This window comes from Meleagris gallopavo, chromosome 5 (genome assembly GCF_000146605.3).
Source record: "Meleagris gallopavo isolate NT-WF06-2002-E0010 breed Aviagen turkey brand Nicholas breeding stock chromosome 5, Turkey_5.1, whole genome shotgun sequence".
Classification (NCBI taxonomy): domain Eukaryota; kingdom Metazoa; phylum Chordata; class Aves; order Galliformes; family Phasianidae; genus Meleagris; species Meleagris gallopavo.
The window spans coordinates 35,509,056-35,520,953 of NC_015015.2; the positions used below are offsets into that span (position 1 = coordinate 35,509,056).

Consider the following 11,898-nt stretch of genomic DNA (forward strand, 5'->3'; position numbering starts at 1 on the left):
TGTGTGTGTGTGTGTGTGTGTGTGTGTGTGTGTGTGTGTGTGTGTGTGTGTGTGTGTGTGTGTGAACACAGGGAGCATCGCCACTGAGAGCCTGGTGCAGTTGCTCTGCCTTTGATAACCACCAGGCTTAGAAGCCAAAATATGTTCTATTGGGTACTCAAAGGATAAAAATACTGGTTAATTTTCAGCAGTGCTCCTTCATTTGACTTTACAATTTATAGCAGCGAACATTAATGCAAGAATAGCTTGGTCGAGGAGGAGTTTAAAATTAGAGCACCTCTTCTCATTAGCCCCAGCAGCCTGACCCAGGGTGAACTGAGAAGTAATTTGCCGCCAGATCCTCATTTTGCTTCTGTTATCACTCCTTGTAAATGAAGCGCAGCAATTTATTGTAGCACCTCAAGGAGTCAAGAACATAATGTGTAAAACACATACAAAAAAAATCTTTCTTCACATTCATTAACACCCAGCACACAGAGGCTGTTCACTTTTCACTCTAATGAAGGAGGGGGATCTTAAATCTAAAGCTTTCCAGCCTGTGAAGAAGGCCTCTTCAGGTCATTAGACAGAAGCTGAGTTGGACTGAAGAAAGGTCATTGACAAAAAAAGGAGAATGGCAATATGATGAAAAATAGAAAATGGATAAAAGAAGAGACTTTAGAAAGCTCAGAGAATGGAAAGTACATTTTTGGCTTCAGTGATCAACCTTCTTGTCTATGTTCATTTTCTGTTGTAGGCGAAGAAAAGAATATCTGGCTTTTTATTTAGCTGGGAATTGCTCTCATGTTTGGTCAATTCTCATTTCATCACCCTTGATCTGACCTTGCAGGAAGCATTAATAAGCTTATTTTTAAGGGAGCTTTGTCTGCTGCCAATGGATTCAGCTCTTTGTTTTGCTCTTTTTTTATTAAAAACATGCTGTCTACTAGATTATAATGTATTCTGATTATGTAACTGACAATTTCCTCATAGGGAAACCTTTTGTCTCTCCCATCGTGATTAACACTTTGAGTTTATAGCTCTCTATTAACATCACATTCAGGAGTATTAGGAAGTGTCTATATGCAAATTAATTTATATTGGTAATAGAAATAGAAGAACTTTAAGAGGAGCCAGAATCACACTGGACATGTGCTGAATGCACAGTAAAACTGTACTTTGGGCTGGGGGTTTCCTAAGATGAGGTGTAGAATCTTGTAGAAAATGCCTTTTTGTATCATTCATCCAGCCTTTGATGACTGAATCCTGCAGTCCTGTAGCAATCACTATTAGGCAGTGCTCTTCTCAACACAAACAGCTTGTGCTGATATATTCTGTTACTGACATAAAAGTATCGTGAGGATAAAGGCACAATAGAGATGTATTTTTTTGTTATCTTATTTGTTATTATAGATGAGAAAATACTATTTTTTGCATATTTCCTTATGCTTGCCCACATCCCGTTGCTGAATATTCCCTTCATATAACTTAATCTTATGTATTAGAGTGTATATATTTTGCAGTAAATGCTTTCCATTTAGTTAACAGCATGAGACCATTATCTTGTGACAAAACTCTGTTCCAGTGAAGCCTCTTCATTAAATAAGTAATCAACCTTTACTTACAACAGAAACTGGAATTAATGATATATAAATATATGATGCTGAAAAGCCATCAGTTGAAAACAACATGACCTACATCAAATTTTATCATATTGTTCTAGTCCTTCTGGAAACTGATATGTAGTAATGTGCCTCAGGCAGTCTTAGACAAACAGACAAAAAGTGCTACAAAAACAAGACAAATGGACTGTCAACATCCACAATATATCCAAGAGATGGAAAAACATATTTTGGAACTCTACTTGGGTTTGTATTAACTTTCCTTTAGAATGTACCCTTGTGAATTATGTGTGTAAATACTACAACTCTGTATCCAAAGCTGCAAGCTGCTTTATTTATTGCTGAGCTGGAACAGCAAACTTTCAGAAAGTGATCCTTCACATTACCCCCAGTACATCCTGCTTTGCTGTTCAGCTACTCTCTTAGTACTGGGTTGAGGTATTCTTTTTAAACCATGTAGCTTAGCAGGTGGAAGATGTGGAATGATTGGCAGGTAGCACCTCTGGATTGTAGGCCCTGACACCATGGTTGGGTGAACAAGGTGCTAGACCTTCTAAATCAGTGCTGCTCTCATGTATTCCCAGTTTCATGAGCTTAGCACTGGTATTCCTAGACACGGGCACCCTGAAGTACTTCTGGAGCACCAGTTTTCTCTAATATTTTACATGTAGCATATTATAAATTACAAGCTTTGCACTGACTTTATAATTGTTGCTGAAATTATAGTTTTTACTGGAAGACCTACTACATTCTTTTACTTGTTGAACTCAGAAGCATGCAGATGTCTTTCTGAGCACAAAGGAGTATAGTAGAGCAGCAGAGGGCAGAGCTCAACTCTGAAAGGAAGGGGGGAGATGATATTCATTAGGCTTGTATTTAAGTGTCCAGAATGTCCACCTCTAACTGGAAAACCGTGGATAAGCTGTGATTCACAAAAGTCAGTTTCCTGACTTTAAAATGGGTTTTTAGTTGGCAAAAGTTGCGGGTACTCCTTTGCATTACCAGTCCATACTGCAGCTGGGTATTGTCACACTAGCAGCTCCTACAAAACAGCTAAGGGCCAGTGCATTAAATGTGAGTAGTAGGTACAAAACAGAATGAATGTTATTCAGAGTGAAGTGCATAGCTATTATACAGATTTATCACATATTTAGTCACACGCTTATGAGCTGAGAGATAGATGTGATGGATGTAATATTTACTCGTAACTCTACATGGTGAGTTTGCTGTGTTCTACTTGGTGTCCAAAATAGTCTCTTAATTTCCTTTCTCACTTTTGTAGAACACTATGAGATCTCATGTACCTTCTACCTGAGACACATATATTAGACTATAAAAAATCTGATGATAATTAACAGCACTGAATCAGGAACTGTAACACCTTACAGAAATATCTGCATTTACTGAGTAGTATCTTAAAACAAAGAAAACAGTCTTTGAGACAGAATGGACAGCCTAGTTTAAGAGTTCTGAAGCCTTGGCTGAGCACACATCCAAAGGAAAGGTATATTTCTTTGAAAATATTCAAGAAAATTTCTCAGAATTTCACTTGGGAAATTACTTGGGGATGTTTTAGTCCTTATTTCCTGAATTGAAATTAAGAAAAAGGAAATTGGGAAGTGGACAGGGAAATATCAGACAAACCTTACCAACCTCTATTTTTTGTAGACCAATTACATAAAAAGATGACATTTCCCAAAGGCCAATTTATTTTCATCTAATAGTCTTGGTCTTTTTGGGGTTCCAAATATCTTATTATAAAAAAGTGCCAGTGAAGTCATCGAGACATAGTTTTCTCTTCTCATTGGACAAAGTGCTCAGAAGTATAAAAGTAGTTATTCAGACAGTGTGTATTTTAAAAATTTGTATATGTATACATGTATGTGCATTAAAATCGGTATTTATATTCTTGCTTTAATTTTATGTACAGTGCTTTCTGAACCTAGTCTCCATTCAGAACTTCTCTACCCACGTCATCTTTCATTCAGCCAGCTCTGGATTTCTTCTTATTTAACTTCCTGGAGATTTAAAATGGTGAAGGCTGGCTTCTTTTCTACCAGTATATATATCTGGCCAGATATAAGGAGGTTTTATGCTGATTGTTACCCTGTGTGGTTGGGAAGGAAGAGTGAACAGGAGAGGTTAGTTAACCAATGTGCAGAATGGGGAAATAGTCCATCTCTTGCCCTCTATAATTCACAGACTGTTTTAGACACTAAAATTGTGACAGCTTGCTCTTGTGATAAAGATGTTAACAAGACGAGAAAATGACATTAATTTAATCTATTCTTACAGGTCATACTGAAATGAGTCTGTGATGATACAAAATTATAATAATAAATATGGTAGTAATTTTACAATTCTTCATAGATACCATTCGCAATCCTTTCACATGCAAATGTCCTATCCCATCCTTCATGGCAGTGATTTTTTTGAGCCATCCAGACTCTAATTCAGAATCTTCTAATAGTTGATTCCGTAATTACTTTATATTGCAAGAACAATACAAAATGCTATTCCAAATTAGGATCTCAAGACAGCTCTCCTTTTATTTCTCTTTCTCCTGGCCTTCTAGGGACATTTCCAATTTAGACGTTTTCCACGTTCTCAAAAGTGAATTATATAATCAACATTCTTAGCTCGTACTACATCAATAGCTAAAGAACAGCAGTGTACAAACCCTACAGTATTGTAAAATATATATATGATTTAAAGATATTTTCATGTGAATGAAAGTAGCAGTTCTGATTTCAGTATTTTCAGTATCTTGGCAAACCTGACATATTAATTCCCAAATGCTGATAAGTTTCATAAATCTGTGGGCAAATGATTATTTAAATTAACATGATTATCAGTTAGTTAAAATTCAGTACTTTTGTAAGTGCCTCATTCAGTCAAGGAAGAAAAAATACTTTTTTTTTTTCTAAGGAGTATTTTAAAGATTAGTATTAAATTACTAATTACTAAGAAAAAAAAATGTAATTCTAATCAAATCTGAAGTTCAAATTCTAATTTAATTAAAAACAACAACAACAGAATTGTGTCATCTTTCTTATTTTCAGATTAGTTTATCTCAGGAGGAGTTTTACCAGTCAGTGTTTATGAGCCACCTGGGCACTGGCAGTTGCTGAAACAAAGCAGCTGATCTGCACCTGTGGACAGGAGTAGGACCCTCAGCTGAGGTGAGCACTTGTAGCCCAACTTCAGCAGCAACTTCACCATTGTGTATTGTTGAGTTTACACCTTTGTAATCTGCTAGATACAGAGGGTGGAGCACGGCCCCTGCATTCTGTTTAATAGCCTCAATTACGGGTGGAAAAGCACACGGTATGTAAATCGGTACTCACTAGATGTGTAATAATTGCAAGGTCAGTGTGGACAATGTTTTGTTGAAGTGCTGCTTTAAGTGAATAATTTCAGTGATGAAAGTGTATTTTTTCATATTTGAGAGCTAATGTACTGAATGGGTCTTTCAGAAACATTGCTCCAATTGCACTGTAATGTTAGAAATAGCAATAGCCAAATTTCACCAACTTCAGCACTAAGAGCATATCTTAGCAGATAATGTGACACATAGGTGCCCATAATTGTGCTGGGATTCAAAATACAATGCTCTCAGATTTTGGATGTGGAGTCATGGGAGAGGAAGCTGAAGGTATTTAGTAGTTGTAAGCAAAGCAGACGAGGGCAGAGTTATGTTTGCTGGAGATACTGGAAGCATTACAGAAGATCACTGTGGTAGAACAGTAGGTGGGAGCACATGCTCCCCTTTCAAGAGCAATGTTTCAGGATGCCTATGCAGATTTTGAAGAGGATAACCATGATTTCCTTTAAACAAAATTAAATTTATTTTGACTGGGAGTGCAAGTTCAATGCTACGCCTTCAATTTTGTTTTCAGATATTTCAAGAGTTATTTCAGTGAACGACTTCCACTGGCTTATACAAAGTAAGATCTCACGTGATATACTCAGGCAGAAATTCTCAATATATTAAATTTAAAACAGTTTTGAACAAGTTTTACAGTAGAGTTGCAGAAAGGTCTCCTGTTCTCCTTTGAAGCACCAGTTATTCTTATAAAATTATTAAGCATCAATCTACTCTTTCATGTAAATGTAAAATCTGTGATTCAGTGCATACTTCTTGTATGCAGAAGTACTTCCTTGATTTTAGTGAGATTACACTGAAATACATATACTAATGAAAAACATCAGCAGTCTTAAGAGTCATGTTAGAAAACAAAAAACAAAAATCTGGCAAGACCATAGCACAACAATAAACAAAGAGGAACATAAACTATAGAAAAACTGTAGTCACGTGACATATTTGAGATCAACAGATTTTATTATTTGTCTTTTTCACCATGTTGATTTGTGATGTAAAGGCTCTAAGATGACTTTAAATTAATTTACTCTGTATTCATAATTCTGATTTAATAAGGTAACTTTAATCAAGCTGATTATTTCCCATTAGCTTCTGTTAAACATCACAGTTACTCTTTTTGTTTAAGTCGATTTCACATTTTCTTCCATGCAAATTATCTTTAATTTATTATGAAATTCAAGAAAGTAAGCATCTGAGTAAAAAGGATGTTTATTGGCAAGGGTCTAATTGAGCACACAGAAGTACCATTATTACCCTCATTTTAGTGCAGAAGACTTGAGCTAGCCTTTCAAGAAACAGAATTTGCGACTAGATGGAGAAGCTTAGGAAGAAACAAACTCATTTCTCTATTCAAACCAATGGCAGCATGAGCTATTACTGGTGATATGTGTTGACTACCTTTTTTCACTTCACTTCTCGTTTTTTCTTCACTATAGCACAATGATTTTTCACTATGCTTACCTGGCACGTAAGGATCCCTGTATAAGACAAGGTTGGGGGATGAAGAGTTGTTAACAAAACCTGCCTCCCACTAAAAGGATGCATGTGACAAAAAATTTGCAGGACTGATTTAGTGACAAATTTTAGTTTCTTGATAGAATCATGGAACATCAGTTTTATGAATAAAACTGCTCTGAAATTTTATACAAACCAATTTTTAGTGGAAGAATTACTTTCAGTTACAGATAGGTTTTGGTTACAAGATCAAATTTTTCTAGGTGAAGACAAAACACTTTTTTAATCAAAGGAGGAAAATGTGCATAATAAATTGCTCTTATTTTCAAATTCACTTCTTTATTCAAATGTTTGGTCAGGAAATGAGTATACTATATGCCTTGATTACTAGAGGCCATGAAAACATGACAAAAGATAAAGCAAATTCAACAAGCTCTTTTGTTTTGTTTTAAAAACAATGGCAAGCATGATCACTGCAGTCATCACTTTGATAAATTCCCATTGGAATCAGTGGTCCTCAGACTGCAAGACCAGAACTCTTTGCATGTTGTGGAAGGTGATGTTCTCCCTTAAGCCCAAGCACTGTTTTTTTGTGTTATTCACATTTAAATGCAAATAAGTTATGCAATATAAAATTGATTTTGTGCTCTTTTGTAGATAACTGAAGTAATTGAAAGAAATAGAGAGACATCTAGACACACTGGAAGACGTGCGGTAGGATTTGGCCAACTAGCAGGCACATTTAGTTGCACAAACATAAAGGAAGTACACAGGGTAAGGAGATTATTTTTTTTCAAGCCACCTGTATGTTGTTACTGCATCAAAAAGAGAACATGTCTGGGTGCTAAAGATGACTGTTCCCTTCTTATAACAGCCTCCTCCAAATGAGAGGAAAAAAAAAATGCTTAAAATAACTGTCAGTATTAGGACAGGAGAAAACACATTCACTACATAAATGAAATAATTGTAATCAGAAGAGTGGAGTTATCACATTAAGAGGATTTCAGTGAATAGATGAATTCTGCGTATAACATAATCAAATTGTCAACATTGTTTAGTCTGGTCCTACTTTTATTCATTTCCCGGATTTTCTGATTAATTTAAATCATGGTTAATTGAGTAATGAAACATTTCAGGAAAGTTCAGTTTGGTAACGACAATTTCCACTTGTTAATACACATTAGTAGAAAGTCTGAAAGATTATTAAAAGAAAAATGGTATTTTTGACTGCAGATTACTTAAATTCTGAAGCCACTTAAAAGGACTTGGTAACACCTTGTGCCAAAACCCCACGTGTTTGATTTCACATGTTATACAAACGATAGAATTCTGGTTCATTTCCTGACGAGGAAGAAACCTGAGTTAAGAGAACGAAATACCTCATTTATTATGATAATTTTATATTAGCTGATATTACTGAGAGAAAGTGAGGAAACAACAGGATGGAGCATTATTACGTCATTCTGATCTGGCAGCTTTTGCCTTCTCCAAGTTCAGTGACCTTGACTGGGGCTCGCTGGCCCATCTATTCACATTCAGTTAGTCCCAGCCCAGAGTCAGGAAAAGCATGAATTCTTGCAGACAGGGAAAACAGACAGTTGTATTAAAGTTGGAAATGCATACTACAAACTCTGGCAAAGAGCATCCATTTGCATGGTACGAGCAGGTGTTGGCAAGCAGATAGCTGCTGGCATCTGCCCAGCAATTGTAAATTGACCCTTGGCTTAGAAGTTTAATTGTGTTAATGCTGCGCTGGAAATATTGTTCATTGTCATTAATTGTGAGCTTAGTAATCATTCAGGTGTTTTTTCTGAGAACTTAGTCAAACTTAAAGCCTTCCTAAGACTGCTTTTTCTTTATCACAATATGTATTCATTGACAGTTCTTAACAATGCCAGTTATGAAGTGGTTAGTATAATAAAATACATTTAACCTGATATTTTGATAAAAGATACCATAGAAAAAATTATAATTCTTTAAAATGGAAGTTGATGAGGCAAAAAAATGGTCAATCTAAATACCATTGATCCAAATGGTAGAGGTGGACAGCTGACGATAGAGTACATTATTCCACTCCACTGGATGAAGTGACTTTCAAGGACTGATTAGCTCCATGTCTGAGAGGGTTAGCCCCCTGCCTGTTATAACAAGTGCCTATGAAAGGGAGAGCTGCTCTGACAACTAGCTATGCCAACCGTGAAGTTATTTCAATACTTTCTCTGCTAACAAGTTGATTAATCCCATCATCATTTTGAAAACCTATTTCGTATTGAATTAATCATTTTCTAATAAAGAGCAGTTAGGAGTGTAAAACTTTGACTTTGTCTCAGCCATACAGCAGATTCTGACTGTCTTCAAGTTCTCTGTAATTAAGATGACTTTTTAATGCTGACTGACAAGTTTTATTTTAAAAATGCAGCATACACTAGGCTGATATCCTGGTGGCAACATTGCATCATGAATCTTCTACAGTGAAGAAATGTTCAGATTTTACTGTGAGCATCAATATTAAATGTCTATTATTTCTATTACTTCTCCCCATTTTTTCTTTCGCTTTTGCTATTAAGTCAAATGTAACGTAAGCAAATGGTTGCTGCCACATGACAAATACATCACTGCACATGAAAGATCCAGTATAATGTCTTAATTTGAGACATCACATAACTGTTTGAAACATTTAGGAGAATGTGGACAGCCTGTGAGGAAGAAAAGATGTTCCAATTAGCTATGGAAAGTGTTCGCTTTTGTGCTCAAAAATGTGAAGGTTTGAAAAATACAGAGCTTAACATTCAGTGGAACTGCAATAAAGCATAATATGAACAGTAAAATAAGTATTTTGTCTTCATAAAACAGTTCCTATAATGACATAGCATTAAAACCATCTTGAAGCCCAGAAAAAAAAAAGAACCCTGAACAAAAAAAAACTGATATTTTTAGTAAGTCCAAGATTTCACAATTGCATAAATACAATCTCAAAAAAAGTGGAATAAGTGCATTATTAACTACCTTCCTTCCTCTTCATTGTTGCAAATTATTGCACTGTCTGTTTTGGGGTTTAAAAGTAAGTCTTTGTGTTTCCTTGTGTTAACAGAGATTTCAAGGTGACCGGGCTCCATGTCTAGTTGCAGTAAGCCTCTGTATTGTTGTCCTGAGGCAGCTCTAGAGCACCATTCTCCGATTAAAGCAATATGTAATTGAGGACAACTTCCTTAAGCTGCAAGTCAGCAATGATAATGTGGGGTGATCATAGAGGGTACAATTCTTGAGAGCATTATGGGCAGGAGAAGCTCTCAGGTGCAGCAATCTTGGAACAAAGCTGTAGTCCTCTTCTCTCCCTCGTTTGTGGGAGTTCTTACAATATAATGGGGGCATGACAAGCCCCGGGTTAGACTTGACTCTGTTCTCTGCCTGTGGTTTCTGACATGCATTATCAGTAACTGAGTGGTTAGATAAGATGGTATTTATTTGGGACTCTAAAAATTTTTACGATATGAATTCAAGTCATTCCACTAAGGGCTATTTTGCATTTTTAAAATCCAATATTCTTAGCTAGTTTCCTCCAGGGCATGAACACACTTAGTTAAATACGGAGCTGGAATTATAAATTTGTTTCATTTAGCTTATCGCTTAAACTAGAGGAAAAGAGCAGTATTACAGTAATAGCAATGACTAGAAAAGAAGAAAATAAAAGCTGAAAGTTCTAATCAAAACTGCAATCAGAAAGATGACAAATGGCAAAGATTATTAAATTTTCTTTGCTCCGTTGATGAATTTAATAAAGAACTAATCAAAGATCATTAGAAGGCTTTTGTGCTTGGTCTGCATTGTAACTGGATTGCAATCGGAATTTATGTTTTAGCAGTTATCTAGAGTTGAATTGGATGTGTAAATATAGAAAAGAGATATTTTTAGCTTTTTTCTTTGAAAATATTTGTTGTAAGATATATATCCATTGTATTTTGCTTCTGAGCTTCACTTGGTAAAAGCAGAAAATCTTTCACTGTGATTAGATATTTTAAAATTAATGTCAATGTTTAGTTTTAATTTTTAGTGATTTTTGATTATTTCTTTCTTCAGATTTTCCAGAAATTTAGAAAAGAACCATTTATTACCTAGAAAATGGCATAAGCATTCCAGCTGCTACAACTACTGATTATATATAGAGAGCCACAATAACATGGATCTTCAGGGTTAAGTTAGCACTCTTAAATTGTGAAGGATTCCTTTAAATTTCATTTTTATAACCTTTCTTTCATTCTGGAGTAATAGTGCTTATTAGATTTAGGAACTGAAGTTGTAATCTATTTAAATTAAAATTATTGACACTGTGAAGGACACAAGAATTTATTAATGTGTTCTGGCAAGGAATAGGAGAAGGCTATAACAAGGGAGGTATGAGCTTGTCCACTCCAGTGTATTTTGAGGTGTATGCAAGACTCATTTTTCCATCTCACAGGAGCCTGCACGCTGCTCTCACAAATATCCGCATGATCATCTGGAATGGGGCATGTCTTTCCTGCTACTGTGGCTGCTGCTGAAATGCACCATCCACCTCCTCACTGTGCTCACATCCACTGTTAGATCTCCATAAATGTTCAGTAAACATTGATGAATGTCAATGGATGCCATTTTCCTCAATTTCAAGGAGGAATTCAATGACACACACCTTTTCTTCCAAACACTCCCATGTCAGGTGCCACTTTGTCAGACTGCCCCTCTACTGCCATACCACAAACATCTACCACTGATGTCATGGGCCAACATAATAAAACAGGAGATATTAGTTTCAGAGCAGCCTTCGTATCACAAAATTCACTACCCAAGCACCAGTATGTTCCCAAGTGCACTGCAAGGACACACGTAGTGGAGATATGGGATTTCTTCTGATAGTATTCAGCAATCATTTATTAATTTTTTTGCCAATTATTTATGTGACTGTATCCGTGACATGGCATAGTACTAGAGAAAAGGGTTTTAAAGGTGCAGCTTCTTTTTGGTTTTCCTTCCCTGTGGGAAGGAACCTCCACTGTAGACCTGACTCTTACTGGTGTGTGGAGCCACCACTACCCTCAGTAAAGTGTACCAGTGACTAATGAGCACCATCAGGAATGTGCCACACCTCATTTCACTCTTGAATTTGCTCTGGTTTGAATTCAAGTAGCAAGAGGTTGTGCCTTTCCTTGTCAAGCTGCAGAGCCTATTATTGCAGTTTTGATTCCTACACAGCTGTTTATCTGCTGTCATGAAGTTCCTCCTTGGTATCTATCCCCTTTAGAGAGAGATGACATAGATAGTCATCTACCCTAGGACCCATTTTCCAGCCATTTAATGCCATGCATCCTTCTTGAATGTAGACACTAGGTAAGCTTTGAGTTAGGCAAATGCAAGCCTTTTATTGAAATCCCAGGTCTTGTGTCCACTCCTCTTCAGTTTGGCTAGAAAATCCACTAAGAAATGTTT

General features: G+C 36.1%; 1 long non-coding RNA gene across 1 annotated transcript in view; it reads left to right on the forward strand.

Annotated features, from left to right (window-relative positions):
- The window catches only part of LOC116216680, a 36,768-nt gene that overhangs the window by 15,634 nt on the left and 9,236 nt on the right, over window positions 1–11,898 (forward strand). The window contains exons 2-3 of the long non-coding RNA XR_004159945.1: window positions 4,664–4,783; window positions 7,096–7,212. This is a non-coding gene — a long non-coding RNA (uncharacterized LOC116216680). The remainder of the gene's footprint in view (window positions 1–4,663; window positions 4,784–7,095; window positions 7,213–11,898) is intronic.